A 17,148-nucleotide genomic window follows, 5' to 3' on the forward strand; every position below is an offset into this window, starting at 1 on the left:
GGTTGATGGTATTCGTATGGACCTTGCAAAGGTTGAGGCATAGAAACAGGGAACGGCCTAATGCGTTTTAACTAGGAGCTTTAGCTCTTAAGTCTTTGACTCTTGAGTTTTTTCTTACATTTTTTATCTTTAAACTTTATGTTATGTTCTACCATCTATTATCTATGTAGAAATGTAATCATGTACATTAATATTATCATGAGTCAATTTGATCTTTTCAATTTTATTTTGAAGGTTGCGTTATGTTAAATGGATTGTACATGTGTGATCATATATAAATTGTAATGATTTCCTTCGAGAAGAAGTGTTATGCTAATCTTTAAATGAGTATAATCTAGAATCTTGATGAAAGTTTAATAAAAGAGGCCTATATATGGCTCCATACTTTGCAATCTTTGTCACCATATTGAAAAAATATGGTGATCTGGTTGATTTGAATGCAATATGGTCATGGTAGAAAGTGTGCTACTGTTGCACTTGTCCTTTAATCTTGGTGGTCTTCTACATGAAGTACCATGCCCTATTTGCCTTGGAGTCCTTGTTGTTGGATCCATTGCTATGTTTGGTATCCTTCTAGCATGTGAATTCCCCATAAAAGTGGCTACATGGTCAAGCAACTCGTGTATTTTCTCAACTAATATGTTGGTGCAAAAACACACCTCTTTCCTCTCCTCATGCCGAAGTTGGGCTTTCACTTTATCAGCGCCACTAGTGTGAGCAAAGCTTGCATTTCCAAGGGCGAGTTCCTCCACCTCTCAATGGCACCTGTGCATCTTCCTCATCCCACCATGACCAAGTAGTGCTTTGACTTCGTCCAGTAGTTGATGAAGTACTGGTGATGAGGATGATGCAGATCCCATAGATGTTGATGCTGCCATCTATATAAAAAGTAACAAATAATTAATCGAATTCATTGAAATTGCAGACAATTGCAGCCCACATTTCAGCATGCATGTGTTTTCTAAAAATGCCCAAAATTCGGTGCTATTTCAGCGCACATTCCTTTGCTGAAAATGATCCATTGTTGGGGCTAAAAATTGCAGACAATTGCAGCCCACATTTCAGCATGCATGCGTTTGCTAAAAATGCCCAAAATTCAGTGCTATTTCAATGCACATTCCTTTGCTGAAAATGACCCATATTGTAGGCACTTTTGGCCCCCAAATTTGGGGCATTTCAGCTTTCATCCTTTGCTGAAAATGCCCCAAAATTGGGGCAATTTCAGATTCCAAATTTAGGGCATTTCAACCTGCAATCCTTTGCTGAAAAAGCCCCTGATGTGTGGCAATGACTGATCCAAAATTCCCCAAATTTGGAGGTAATTTCAGATCAGAATGTTGCAAATACCCCTGTAGTGCAGTCAAATTTGGGCCCCAATCCTTGCTGAGAGAGCCCCAAATCTGGGGCAACAGCTGATCCAAAATGCCCCAAATTTGGAGGAGATTGCAGCCTGAATCGTAGATGCTTTAAATACCCCAAATTGCCACAATTGTCTAAAATTTGGGGACATTGCAGCCAGATTTGAGCTGCAAATCCTCGCTGAATCACCCCCTAATTTGGGGCAATGACTGATTTGAAATGCCCCAAATTTGGGGGCAATTTCAATTCCCAAATGTGTTGGATTCAGGGATATTGCAGGCAAATTTGGGTCCTAAATACCGTTGGAAGATCACCAAATTTTGGGGAAACGACTATCTGGAGTGCCCCAAATTTGGGGGTGATTCAAACCTCAATATGTGCAAAATGTGCCCCAAATGCCTCGACATTGCTCCAATTTGCACAAATTTCTTGAAATTTAAATGAAATTGAAAGTGGTGTGCATTGTTAGTAGACACCTTGGAATTTAGAATTGAAGGCACCTTGAAAGTGGTGGTGGTTGTGGAGCAACTGAAGAGCCGGTGCAGCGTGGTGGTTGGCGGCTAAAGGACAAGACGAACAGAGTGAGCGAGATAAGACGAGCATCACGGTAGGAGACTCGGGAGTTGAGACAAGCATGATAGCGGACGAACGAATGCACAACGGCATGCAAGAGGAGAAAGAGAGATTTTTTTAAATAAAAAAAATGCCCATATTTCCACATCGGGTGGAACGACTGTTCTAAATAGAAAACAACTATGGAATGGAAGGAAACGGTTTGAAACGGACTAGGGGGCATAAGTGAATGTTCTTTCTACGTTTTATAGGGAGAGGCCGCTCGGGATGTATTAATGGAATAGACATTCGTGTTTCTATGTTGGCTATTAATGTCAGTGGTGACATTAGAGACTAGGCACTAATAAATTAATTAATACTAGTCTAACGGTAAATAATTTCTTAAGGATACTAATAGATAAATTGGCATAGGCAATTTAATTATTGGTTGAGCAGTAGAATAATTATTAAAGTCATTTTTAGAATTAGTATTTTAAAAGTTAATTTAATAAGCTAGATAATGCTGGAAAATGCGATTAGGTTGCAACTTGGCAAAACTCACCCATATAAGTGGAAAAAACGTTTTTGGGGTTGGTGGAAGTCTATTCTAACCATTGTGAGAGAGAAACAGGTTGCTAAAGAGCAAGAAACTGTTGATGTGATTTGTAGCTACTAGGGATTATTCCTACAGTAGGTGATACCAGTTTGGAGCCCTCCTAGGAGCAAGTGACATCAGCCCAAGGTCCATCTAGTGCATGTGATAGCATACAGGAGGGAGAAAGAGTCTTTCTGGTAATCCTAGGTAATAGGTGACAACTTCCATGTCTGTTTGAGCAGGGCAGCCAACATATTTTCAGTATTTCTCGTAATATAATTCTGAAATTTCTCTCTCTACAACATTCCTTCTCATCCCCCAACCATTTCTCATGTTATCTCAGCAGAATCTAGCCATTTGAGTCATTAGAGGTGGAGATATTGCAAAATCTCTGATGTAAACCCTAATTTACAATAGAAATTAGGGTTTGACATCCACCTTGGGATGTATACTTAGAATGAAGAGCCTAGGACTTGAATTCCAGTAGCTGAAATTGAGGAATTTCAAGGAGATTCATCAATATATTAGCTAGGCAATGTTATATTGGGGATTGAATTTGTATTTCAAGGAGCAGGGTGAAAGCCAATCTTCGAGCAAACCAAGGACTGATTACCACCCTCTCCAATGAGGAAGACTGATTACAAGAAGAGACACAGATAATAGTAGACTAGGTTAAGAAGTCTGACAGAATTCACACGAAGTTGATGGATGCCATATGGTAGTTGGTGCAACAAGGAGTCTTTGCAAACAGGCTAGTAGTGGCGAAGATGTTTATATAGATGGTTGGCAGCAAGATCAACTCCTCTAAATGGTGGAGGTATATGATGGATGATGATGACATCGGTGAAAAATGAGGGATAAAACAAGGATGCTAGTGATGTGAGTGGCGTGCGCTTTGAGTCTCTTTTATAGAAATTATTGGAGTGAAAAGAGTCTAGAGTGTTGTACAATTGTTTGGAGTGTCATATAAAATGGCTATAATATCTTTTTGGGGATGTTTTGATGAGCCGAGAAAATGCCAACAAAATTAGGATAAATTAAAGATGAGTTTTGATAGCTCAACATGCTATCTCCCAAAAAGCGAGAGCAGTGAGTTTGATGTCGAGTCCCTTTTATTTGTGGATAACAAAGCCTCAGGAGAAACATGGAAACCCCAAGAGCATAAGAAATCCTAGAGTTGACCAATCTTGCTCGTTTAGGCATAAGCCCCCAGCTATGCTAAAGCCTAGGCAAACTCTTAGAACCTTGCATGAGATAGCAATCGAGCAAGCCCTCGTTGAACATAGAAGTGTCGCAGAATGCTTAACCGAGTTGGATGCTAAGTTCAAAGTGTTTGCACGTGTCATTAGCTTAATAGTTCAAATTAATTTGATGCTCATATACTTTGAAAGGTGATTTGTATTATTTGAGTGTTTTAAAATACGGTTAAATGTTTATCTTTCTATTTAAGGGTGGCTAATGGCCAAAATGCCCCATAATTATACTTGGGTTATCATTGATGAGATGTCTAAGGGAAATTAAAAAGTTTATTAGGGTGGTCAAATTGACCTAAAAGCTCATATGACTAAGACTTTTATACTTGGATATTAACATTGACTAGAAACCCATATGATGAGTTGTTTCAGAAAGGGAAATCAAATGCTCATGATCAAAGAAACAAACCATGAACCGGTGAACCTATATAATGGAGCTCTCCGGAATCTAAGTTTGGCAACTCGTAAAATTTAGGAGGTTACTATTTTTCAAAGTTGTACGAAAGGAAATTTTGCTTATATCAAAGGCTCCAAAATTTTGCAAGGAACAATTTTTGTCTTCAATAGCTATCTTAAATTCTTAACCATTTAAGAGATTTTTAGAGTAGAAGGTTTAGAAGCTTCTATCTCTAGATAAGTGACATGTGGCATTTAGAATAGAACATGTGTCATTTTGAAGAGACGAGTGTTTCCACACTTGTTATTTTCAGCAAATACTTGTCATTTATAACCTTACTTTTCACTTTTGAGCACCTAAGGCCCACACCTATATATTGGAGGTCAGTCTCTTTGTTTGGAATAAGCTCTCATGTTGAAATTTCAGCCACATGTTTTGTACTGTCCTATCTATCTCTCATCCAAGAAGCACTTTCTACTTAGCTTGATCTAATTCAAGCACTACAGAAGAAAATCAGCTTGCTACTTGGAGTTTGTAGAAATTAGGGTTTCAAGATCCTAATTTTTAGAGTTAGGGTTTCAAAATCCTAATTTTCAGAATTGCAGTAAATTAACTCTTTTGTATATAGTTTAGGCACTTGGTGCTTGTGGTTTGTTTCAATAAATTCTTGTAAAGGGGAAGGGGTCGATTCCCCTCTCAATGTGGTGTTAACTCTCTCTCACTCTCTCTCTCTATTTTCTAATTTTCATGGTGATAATTGATTGAGTTGGTTAAGTTCAAAGTATTGTCATTCTCATGTTCTTCCTTGTGCTTACACAATAGAAATAGAATTTGTATCCTTTCTATTATTTTGCTTACTTAATTGTTTATTAAATTTGTTTTCTTTGCAGTTACTAGATATAAATAAAAATGCATTAGAGCTAGCCAATGATGAGTGGTCACAGGTTGTGGTGGACCTAAGCAGCGGGTTAAAGAAAATATAGTATACACTTTCACTTAATATAACCACATCGGGTACTTGTGACCGGAACTCAAGTATATCAAGGTAAGGCTTGCACATAAATAGGATTAATGCCTTGAAGTATGGGCTAGATCTTGCAAAACAAAGTGTTACAATTAGCAAGATGGCATGATCATGAAATGACAATACACATGTGTAGGCTAAAAGCTAAAAATGTACATATCTTTACATAGAAAACTTACATGAAGATTTCAGCATTGTTTTTGTCATGTACTTGTAAAGAGCTTTCACATGATATCCTTTTTTTGGGGGCAGGGGGGAGGGAAAGGAGAAAGGTATGTCACAAGGATGTGAAATTTTGATGCTTTGCTAAGCATTTGATTAAAGAGTTGATCAAATGTGCAAATGTGATTTGCACATGTGAGGTATAGGTTAGTTATTTCACAGTGTGAAACTTAGGACCTCGAGATATCAGTTGGTGTCAAAGGCAAAAGTTGTAACAAGTTGCACCTAATAGGTACTAGGTGGTCTCTAGGGTGAAAATTGTCAATTAGCCATAAGTGTTAGTCGTAGCACTAGGGAATTGGTATGTATTTATTTATTAATGTAATGTTTGAGGCTAATGAGTGCTCGTGATTACTTGGTTGATAAATTGACCTAGCCAATTTAATTGTTGGCGAGTTAGATTATTTTTGAGCCATAAGTAATTATCAGGTTAATTTTCAAAATCAACATTCTGAAAAGTAATTTAATAAAGCTGTATAATGTTGGAAATTTGATTTGGAAGGTTGCCACTTGGAAAAACTTGCCCATGTAAGTGAGAAAGGCTTGAGAGAGAGAGAGAGAGAGAGAGAGAGAGAGAGAGAGAGAGAGCATTTTGGAGGTGGAGAAATAGGACAGGAGGCTATAGCAATAGTCTCACTGGTAGGTAGAGACCAGTTTTCAGCCATCAAGAGCAGCAAGAAGGTAGGTGACCATAGCCACACATTCTGTTGGACTAGACAATAGTGTTTGGGCAGTAGATGGCTATTTTTGGAGACTCTAGGTTGTTGGCGGAAATGCTAGGGAGTTTGAGAACATGGCGGCATTAAATCTCATCTCTCTTTAGCAAAGAAGATCAAAATTTTCTCTTTTCTCAACATTCTCTCTCATCCCTTAACCTATTATCATTATTCCTCAGCAATTTCCAATAGATTCAGCCATTGGAGGAGGAGTTAGCCAAAGATTTACAATTTGGGAGATTTTTTACTCTCTATAAAAGGACAACAACGCCAAGAAGAAGATGTCATCTTCAAAGGCATTAGGACATCAAGAAGCTCCCAAAGGCAGTCATTGTTGTCTAAAGATGCAACAAAGGCTAGTGATGAGTAAAAGCAATTGGTACTAGTGGGATTGGATACACAAAGGCAAGGCCATTTTGATAGTGCCAATTCAATGGGTTTTGGACAGTTAGGCATGCATGTAAGTATGGGGCAACCAAGATGCTTTGGTGGTGGCACCCTTTTTCATGCTATGGTATGCAACTCCTCCTTATGGCACAACTCCTTATGGTATGTAGCAACCAATGCATGGTACGCAGAGCCCAATGTATCTTACAACTCCTCATGGTATGTAGCAACCAATGCATGGTATGCAAAGCCCAATGTATCTAAGGATGATTGGTAGTATGGATAGCCGTATTTATAGTAGCATTGGCATGACACTTAGGGCACAGAGTGGCATGTACGGTAATGCATTTGCGTCCCCTGGTGCTTATGGGGCTCAAGGAATGTGTGTTGGCTATGCAAATGCTTCTTATGGTGCTTGTCATGATGAAAATACAACAAATGCATCCTTTTTACAGCAGCTAGTATATGATAACTTAACTCCCTAAGAGGAGGAACCAAAGGACTATGATGTGGGTGGAAGAGGGTTGAAGTTTGAGGCCTTTTATGGTGTCCATGCTCTTGATGTAAGATAGAACACCATCAGCGAGTCTACAATTTAAGCAAATGTATGTTTCAAATTGGTGACTAGTATATTTAAGGTGGACATAATGACAACTTTGAATAAGCTTGATGCATGCAATGCAAGAATTTGTGGCAGTTTTTGGGCTGCCTTGTTGCCAGTAAGTTCTTGTTGTGGAGTTCCTCTTCATGAGCAAGTGGAAAAATATGTTTTTGGACTGCCAAAAGGAATCAAGGATTTTTGCATTAAATTCATTGTATCTAGCATATCTCAGCTCATAGAAACAATTGTACAACTGACGCATTGTTACTTGGGAAAGATACGGGTTTCCAAGACATGGATGAAAAACCGAATAAGAAATTTTCAAGGGATGAGAAAAGGTATGGATTTGAAAATTAGATTGAGAAAAAGCCAAAACAGCAAGGGCAGGGCTGGAAAATAGTGGCACAACGTATGGAATTAAGGGTTGCAAGTATATGCCGTGTTTGTGAATAGGAGGACCACATGGCAAAGGATTGTCCTAATGGGCAGCAATGTTATATCCTTGGACATCTGGATAGGCACTAGTAGCATTGGTCATGGTGGTTATGAAGTGACTTAGTGCGAGTGCACTAAGGACACTTCAAGGTTTGAGTAGCAGAGTCCTATAAATAGGAATGAAGGCTCTATTGTCCACATTCATTGTGTAATCACCACTCTTGGACTCTTGGTCCATTGGTGGGCGACACATTTGTACACTGAGATGGTGTGGGCATGTGGTAAGGGCTGCAAACATATTCTTTGTTTGTAAAAGGGAGGGCCACATGGAAAAGGATTGTCCCAATTGGCAGCAATGTCGTGTCCATGGATATCTGGATGGGGGCTAGTACATTGGTCACGGTGGTTACAAACTAACTTATTGCAAATGCACTAAGGACACTTCGGGGTTTGAGCAACTGAGTCATATAAATAGGACTGAAGACTCTATTATTCACATTCATTGTGTAATCACCATTCTTGGACTCTTGACCCATTGATTGACATTTTTGTATAGCGGGATGGTGTGGGTCGGTGGTATGGGATGCCAATCCTTGAGATATGGTCATGACCCAAAGCGTTGCTAGCTCCTAGGTTTAAGGGTGAGCTTGTTTGGCTCTATGGTTGGGAGGTGAGTCTGATATCCAATTCTTTTTCTGGTGAGTTTTACTTGCATCGTGTCTCGTGTGCAAGTTGGATCCTAGGGGCATGTTTCATTGGTATCAGAGTGTCAACTTGCAATTGGATGCGAGATTTGATGACATACATAAAACTACTTTTGCTTGCGGAATAGTTATGGTCCACACTTGATAGGTATGCCTTTGTCTCATTAAGGGTGGTATTGGACATTGTTGGTAGAAGAGGTGTACCGAGGGGCATGTGTTGCAGGTGGTGGGTATGAAAGTAAGGTATGTTTCTTGTTTTATACTTGTATGCGGGTTTTGTGTTGGGGCGATGCTTGTGTGCAAGGATTTTTGGTGGTTGTGACAATTGAAGTTTAGGGAGTTGCCACTCCAAGGTTATGGCAAATTGCGCCAGATATTGAAACCTTGTAGCTCGAATAAGCATTAGAATTTCATCGATCGTAATTTTTATTTAATGCTGATGTTATAATTGATTTTAATGTTAATGTAAATCAAATGTTAGTCTACAATTAACATTTAACATTTGCATTAGTATTATCATTAGATTTAATGCTAACATTATGTTTATGATTGCAGTAAAATTTACTATTAGTGTGTTGGGAATAAAGGGCCACTGGGCCTTTTATACATGCTTGGGTGTGAACACACCCTTAGCACTTGTACTTTAGTCCTTTACATATAACTATCAGAAAACCTAAAGAGTGGTACAACTCTTTTGTACCCACATATTGTGCATCTCACTCTCTACTGCTGCTGCTCTCACACACACACACACACACACACACACACACACACACACACACACTCTCTCTCTCTCTCTCTCTCTCTCTCTCTCTCTCTCTCTCCGTCATTGCCATTGTCAAGCATTGAATCTTCACTGTGTGTAGACCACCAGAAATTGGTATCAAAGCTCAAGGCCAACCCGATGGAGCTTTTGGAGCTTGTTCAAGCCCTGACTCAGCAGGTTGTCAGTCTTGGTTAGGGGTTTAGTCACACAGCAGCGTGCATGTAACAGGTCTCATGCTGTTCAGCAGTCAGGCAGTAGCCAACAGGCCCTTGACAATCAAGTGACAGGTCATCTAGGTCAGCACGGGCAATTTGACTGTCTTGTTTTTCTTCTTGAAGTAATCATTTTTTTTTCAAAAGGCCTATCCTTTGTTAAAAATCTGTGGGCTGTTACATGCGCACAAGCACATGTAACAAACCCCAGATATTGGGCATGCTTCTACTCCGAGAATTTGGGGATTTTGGTGTAAGCTTGAAGATTTTACTTGGCAGATTAAAAATTTTGAACTCTTGTACACTCTCGGGTTTCAGAAATTGGGGCTTTTCATGTACGTGCAGAAATTGCAATGGGATAGGTGTAATTCTTGGAATTTTGACACATTGGACCCGATACTATTCGGGGCTTTTGCAAAATTTGCAAAATTTCGGTCAAATTTGGTCTTGATATGTACTTGCAATGCAGTTTCTATGCAAATTGAGCATATAGGACCCCAAACATTTTTGGGGCTTTTGCAAAATTTGTGAAATTTTGGCAGAATTGGCTTGTGCAATCCATTCCGGAGTTATGTTTGATGTCATTTGAGCAGTTTGAGCAGAGAAATTTTGGGGCTTTTGACCTTGAGAGTCAAATTGTGCCCATGGATGCATTTGGAGCAGAAATTGCAGCTAGAAATTGGGGCTTTCTCATGCAATTGGTGTATTAGCCCGTGACTTACTTGTGGTGTTCTGTAGCACACATTTTATACCTTTGAAAATTAATTTGCAGATCTGAAATTTCTGCAATTACTTGTTTTTTTTCATTGCTGCTTGGTACTTGCTTCGTACCTTTGTCATTTGTGTGACAGTTTGGCTCACATTTGTTGACCTTTGAGTCATCTTTGAGCTGTAAATCATGGCTGGCAGCAGTGATAGCAACAATCTTTTGCACATTAAGAAGCTTGAGGGTGCACACGACTTTTCTATATGGGAGAAGCAGTGCTATAATGTCTTGGTGTATAAGAAATTGAAGCTTATAAAGACAAAAGGGGTAAAACCAGCAACCATGGATCTAGATGAGTGGGAAGAGTTGGATGAACTTGCACGCTCTATCTTAGAGCTTTTAGTGTTAGATACTTTGCTTGTCAACATCGAGAAACTGAAATCTGTCTATGATGTGGCAAAGACTTGAGGAGTTATATGCTTAGAAAAGTGCAGCCAACAAGGTTTATTGGTTGAAAAAACTAATGGATCTTCGTATGAAGGAAGGTACAACTATGTTTGTACATTTGAATGAGTTTAACTCTATTTTCATCCAGTTGATTGCTTTGGAATTTCATATTGATGAGGAGTTTAAGGCAACCTTTTTGCTGTGCACTTTGCTTGAAAGTTGGGACACTTTTAGGATAGCAATGGGTAATTCTAATGCTATGTTATATTCAGATATGGAGAGCTTCTTACTTATGGAGGAGCTCAATAGGCAAAATATTTTAGTAAACAAGTCTTCCAATGCACTGTATACTAGAGACAGATCCTAGTAGAAGGACAACTTTGACAACAAAGCATGTAGCAAGTCCCATGGAAAAAATATGGAGTGTCATCATTGTGGCAAGAAAGGGCACTTTAAGGAGATTGCTTTAAGTGGAAGAAAAAAAGGGCAAAGGCAAAAACACTGATGATAACAAAGATGAGAGAAAGGATAGCCAACATGTAAGAAGAGTAGTGTGAAGATAGAGGAAGTCAATGTAGTCGGTCGTGAGAGTGAGATACTCTTTGCTTCTTCTTTTAGTGCATAGTCATTGATTGCAAATTCTGATGATGACATGCCAGCATGGATTCTTGATTTAGATGTCTCATTTCATGTAACATCACACCGTGAGTGGCTCTTTGACTACAATGGTTGTAGACATGGTGCTGTCTACTTGGGAGACAATTATACATGTGACATTGTAGGGATTGCTAGTGTGGAGTTGGCATTTTAACATGGTTTAGTATTCACTTTGCATAATGTGATATATGTACCCCAGCTTAAAAAGAGCTTGATAAGCACATGATAGCTAGATGATGAAGGCTATCATTCTTTTGGGGATAGCAAATGGAAGATATGTAAGGGCTCTAGAATTGTTGCTAAAGGCTTTAAAAGTGATACTGTATATATTATAGGTATCTAGTGTACGTGATCATGTTGTTGCCATAACTGAGTAGCTAAGTGTGTCTTTGTGGCATAGTTGGTTGGGGCACATGAGTTAAACTAGAATGAAAGCACTTTCTTATTTGGGTTATTTGTCGTGTTTGAGGTATGTTGATTTTGAGCATTGTGATCATTGCATTTATGGAAAGCATGCTCAAACATTACATAAAAAGCCCGTTTCACTAAAATCTTCACCCTTAGATTTGGTACATTCAAATATATGTGAGATGCTAGGGTTGTCTCTAGGAAAAAAGAAAAAATTATCACATTTGTTAATGATGTTACACGCAAAGTATGGGTTTATTTGATCTGTTGTAAAGAGAAGGCTTTGGATAAGTTAAAAAAATTCCTAATACTTGCTGAAAATATAACTAATAAGACACTAAAGTGTCTTCGCTCTGACAGTGGTGGGGAATATGTATCCAAAGCCTTTCAGGCCTTTTGTGGCGGCAAAGGGATAAAAAAGAAGCTCATTGCCCCCTATAATCCACCCCAAAATTGTGCCATAGAGCACATGAATAGGATTATGCAAGAGAAGGTTCATATCATACTATCTCATGCTGCATTGCCACATGGATTTTGGGTAGAGGCTGTTATGATTGCTGTACACTTGATAAATCAGTCATCACCAAACATGTCTTTGGGGGGAGAGTTTCTCAAGAAGTGTGATCGGGCAAGCCACCTTCATATATACACTTGAGAGTGTTTGGCTGTGAGGCATTTGTGCACATACACAAAGAATGATGCAACAAATTGGAGCCAAAGTCCTATAAATGCATTTTCCTAGGTTGAAACAAGCGCCGCGTGAATGGTATCATAAGTTTGATACATTCCTGCAATCTCAAGGATTTAAGAGATGTAAAGTGTATCACTACTTGTATATCAAGAAGGTGACAGGTGATAATCTTATTATATTGATTTTGTATGTGGATGACATGTTGATTGGTGATAGAGATGTTCATGAGTTAAACACCTTGAAATAAAGCCTACATAGCAACTTTAATATGAAGGATCTGGGTGAAGCAAATTATATTATTGGCATGTGTATACTGAGGGACCAATCGAAAGGTCTTTTTTATTTGTCACAACAGAAGTATGTATCCAAATTTCCGCAATGTTTCAATATGGAGGGGGGAGGAAAGCGATTAGTGTACCAGTGCCTCCATATGTGAGAGGACAGCCCTACATCAGATGATGAAAAGGTTGAAATGACCAAGATGCCATATGCTTGAGCTATGGGTAGCTTGATGTATGCTATGGTTGCTACACGTCTTGACATAGCATTTGCGGTGGGAGTGGTTAGCAGGTACATGACACATCCTAATAGAAAACATTGGGAAGTAGTGAAAGGTATCATGAGATATCTTAAGGATACAAAGGATTTGTGTATCCATGTTGGAAAGCAGAAGGCATCTGTCGTTGGCTTTACGGATGTAGACTATGCTGGTTATGCTGACTATAGGAAGTCTAATTCAAGGTATATATTCACCTTCATAGGGGGAGTAATTTCTTGGATGTCCAAGCTACAGAAGTGTGTTGCATTGTCTACTATAGAGGCAGAGTATGTGGCTGTCATTGAGGTATGCAAAGAGACTTTATGGCTTTCATGCGTGGTGCGAGAGCTTGGCATTACTGAGACTCTTGTTCTCCATTGTGATAGTCAGAGTGCTATCAAACTAGCATAGAATCTTGTCTTTCATGCAAAGACGAAGCACATACATGTGAAGTATCACTTTATCATAGATGTACTTGACAACAAAAGCATTAAGCTTGTCAAGGTACATACAGATGATAATCCTATTGATCTTCTCACGAAGGGTCTTCCAGTAGAGTGGTTTGCTCATTGCCAAAAGATGATGGAGGTTGGATAATTATGTATTTCAGCTTTGTATATACATAGACTTAGTTGATTCTTTTCCTTAACCTTCAGGCATGTTGCCTTTAGGTGGGAGGTTGTTGGGAATAAAGGGCCATCGTACCTTTTATATGTGCTCGGATGTGAATATACCCTTAACACTTGTACTTTAGTCCTTTGCAAATAACTATAAAAAAACCTAAAGAGTGGTACAACTCTTTTGTACCCACATATCATGCATCGTGTTGGAGCTAAGCTGGATGTAACAAAAGTTCAAGGAGTGAGCGTGAGAGTGTGATGATTGGAGAGAGAGAGAGAGAGCAGAGTGAAAGCACAATGCGATATGAATGTACCAACAATGTGTTGGTACACAATGAATAAAATGTATTTATACTTAGGGCACGTAAGGATGCATTCACATGTACAACTAAATAATGTGCGTGTACTATACACGGAGGTTAAATTGGGCCTTTATCCCAACAACCTCCTACTTAAAGGTCTGAAGTGAACCTCTAAACAACTTTGACTAGTCGGATGCAATGCTCATACTGAGCTTTGATTGAACTTTTAGTGAGAACATCTGTGGGGTTGTCCTATGTTTTGATCTTGGTCAATGTGATTTGACCATCTTCGAGAATCTATCTGATGAAGTGATATCGCACATCTATATGCTTTGTGTGTGAATGATACATGGCATTCTTAGCCAAATACACAACATCTGGCTATCACATCCCAAAACTGTAGTACCCATAGACATGCCGAGATCCTTTGCAAGTTTGCTCAATCATATAGCTTCCTTAGAAGCTTCGGTAGTTGATATGTATTGAGCTTCAATGGTACTCAGTGCAACGATGTTCGGCAGCTTGGAACACCAAGACACAGCTCCACCAGCAACTGTAAAGCTGGTGGTGTCAGAGTGCAGCGATGCGGAAGCGTAGGACAGAGATTGACAGAGAGTGAATACAGAAAGGGGAGAGAGAGAGAGAGAAGGGAGACAGTGTAACACAGAAAATCTGCAGTGTAGTATGCTGTACAGGTGTGCAGAAATAGTACTGGGGTGCAGAGAAAATATCTGCGTGTCTCCGCCTTGAGGACCTCAATCTCTGTCAGCCCAAGTGCTGTCCGTCTTTGCAGTTTGTCTCCGTCAGATCTCACGATCAGAATATCTGAGAATGTGCTACACACTGACTATAAATAGCCAGGAAATAAAAAATGCCTAGCACCAAGTCGGCTGAACCGACTGCATAAAATAATGCAGAAAACTGTCCGACTGCCAAACTGCTATCTGACCGAGCAGCCAGTTGACGTGGCACTTTGCGCTGACGTGGCATTGTACTGCTTGCTGACGTGGCTCTTGCGCTGTCCGTACTGCTGACGCGGCCAGGGAATGAGTCTCTAACACCCCCTCTCAGATCCTGGACAGGGCAGAAGACGGAGGGATCTGGAAGGTTGCCGAAGAAGAGCCTGGGGAAGTGCCTTCGTGAACAAATCTGCAAGACTATCCTCCGTCATCAATGGTCCCAACTAGAAGCTTCTCTCAAATGAAGTGATACTGGATCTCAATGTGCTTCGTCCGGGCATGGAATACAGGATTTTGTGTGTACCAAGGCAATGCAACTCTTATTGTCACACCGCAGAAGAGTAGGACGAGTCTGGGGGCAGCCAAGCTCCTCCAACAATCTCCGAAGCCACATAACCTCACATGTGGTGGAAGACATAGTCCGATACTCCACCTCAGTAGAAGAAAGGGCTATCGTGGGCTGCTTGTTGCTACTCCATGAGATAACACCTGTACCCAAGGTAAAGCAGTAGCCTGTAGTAGACCGCCGGAGGTCCATATCGCCAACCCAATCCATGTCGCTCCAACCTACAAGAACAAGATTAAAAGTATTTGTACATGCTGGATAAGGAATCCCTAAGTCAGAGTTACCCCTCAAATATCGAAGAATCCTCGGGGCAGCCTGCCAATGCACCTGTTTGGGTTCACTCATGAACCTGGACAAAAGACCCACAACAAAACAAAGATCAACACGAGTGTTGAGAAGCCAAATCAAGGATCCAATCAATTGACGGTCGCGGGAAGCATCTATCACAGGAGAATCGGAGTGTGAAGTGGCCTTTTAGTTCACATCCATAGGAGTAGAAATGGTCCGACAAGTCTCCATCTCAAAAGTCACCAAGAGCTCTTGAATATATCTCTGCTGAGAGAGAAAAATCCCCCTCTGAGAATGATAAATCTCGTGACCCAAGAAAAAATGAAGAAGCCCCAAATTCGTCATCTCGAATGTCTGATGTAAAACTACCTTGGTCTCTTGGACCTTCTGTGCATGATCCCTTGTCAGAATCAAATCATCAACATACAGCACAAACAACATAGGATTAACCTCAAAAGTGTGCACATAAAGCTGCGGATCGACCGTGGAGCACCGATATCCCAACTTTGATTGAAGAAATGAGTTGATCTTCTCGTTCCATGCACGTGGAGCCTGCTTGAGGCCATACATGGCCTTCTTCAACCAGTGAACTTTCCCATCCGAGGATCCAAAGCCAGGAGGTTGCTCTACATAGATCTTCTCCTGTAAGTCACCATTGAGAAAAGCGGACTTCACATCCAACTGATAGACACGCCATCTCCTATGGCTAGCCAAGGCAAGAACAACTTGAATAGTCCCCATAGGAGCAATGGGGGCAAAAGTATCATGTAAGTCAATACTTGGGCGCTGAGCAAAACCTTTAGTAACAAGGCGAGCCTTGTGCTTGTCCAAAGAACCATTGCTAAGATACTTGGTCTTGAAGACCCACTTGACGCCAATCACCTTCTTGTGAGAGGGACGAGGCACAAGAGACTAAGTGCCATCTCTCTCAATAGACTCCAGCTCGATTTCCATAGCCTTTTGCCAATGGTCAGATTGCAAAGCCTTTTTCACTGAAGTGGGCTCAGGATCGTGCATAACACGGGTCATCAAACAATAGTTAGAGCAAACAAGCTTCGAAGAATGTGTCTGATTTCTCCATGACCTCCGTGGTCCATCTTGCAGTTCCCACTCCTTAGGAACCCCCTCAATCCCTGAATCTCGGAGTGTGTCACGTGCCCAACGAGGAGGAGGCCGGACCTCTCCCCGGTTGCTCTCCATCTGCTGAAGGCTCGGGAACATCCACAAGCAGAAGCTCCACTGGGGTGGCCGGTGGAAGAGAAGACTCTAAATCAGAAGAAGAATCTCCAACAAGAGGCTCTGGCTCCAAAGGAACTGTCTCGGGAGCTCGACTCTTCCGTGGATCTCCAAGGAGGGGGTGCTCCTCACCCCCCTCAGTGGCTGGAACTTCCATGAACCGCACATCTCAGCTCGTGTAGACATCTCATTTGACGGGATCAAACAGAACGATATCCTTGGGACTGAGAGCAGTAGCCAACAAAAAATTGTTGTTGGGAAGCTGCCTCAAACTTGTCACGCTGTGTCTTCGAGATGTGCAGATAGGTCACACACCCAAAGATCTTGAAATACGAGACATCAGGCTTAGTCCCAAAGTAAGCCTCAAAAGGTATCATCTTGTTAATGGCCGAAGTGGTAGATTGATTGAGGATATGAACTGTGGTAGCCACTGCCTCGGTCCACAGAAATTGAGGTGTTTGTTGGTGCTTCATCATGGTGCGTGCCATCTCGATTACACTTCGGTTCTTCCGCTCCAAAATGCCATTCTCTTGAGGAGTGTTGGTGTTAGCAAACTCCTGGTGAATGCCCCTATCCACACAAAAAGTTCATGAAACTGAAGCTATTTTTTGGTTCTTGAGTGATCAGTCGACTGCACGCTCTGAAATTTTTCTCACCAGCCCTGACTGCACTTGCATCACAAGTACAAGCTCAGCAGAGAACAAGTTCAGGAAAGGTGCATTGATGG

General features: G+C 40.7%; 1 protein-coding gene across 3 annotated transcripts in view; it reads left to right on the top strand.

The window, feature by feature from the left end:
• Nucleotides 1-17,148, top strand: part of LOC148031980 (uncharacterized) — a 77,910-nt gene that overhangs the window by 26,431 nt on the left and 34,331 nt on the right. The window contains exon 2 of one of the 3 annotated variants that reach the window (XR_015691732.1): nt 5,047-5,201. The exons of the other annotated variants lie outside the window; for them this stretch is intronic. The gene's annotated coding sequence lies outside the window, so the exon portion shown is untranslated. The remainder of the gene's footprint in view (nt 1-5,046; nt 5,202-17,148) is intronic. 3 annotated transcript variants of the gene reach the window in all.

This window comes from Lygodium microphyllum, chromosome 8 (genome assembly GCF_053477565.2).
Source record: "Lygodium microphyllum isolate KBCC chromosome 8, Lygodium_microphyllum_v1.1.10, whole genome shotgun sequence".
Classification (NCBI taxonomy): Eukaryota; Viridiplantae; Streptophyta; class Polypodiopsida; order Schizaeales; family Lygodiaceae; genus Lygodium; species Lygodium microphyllum.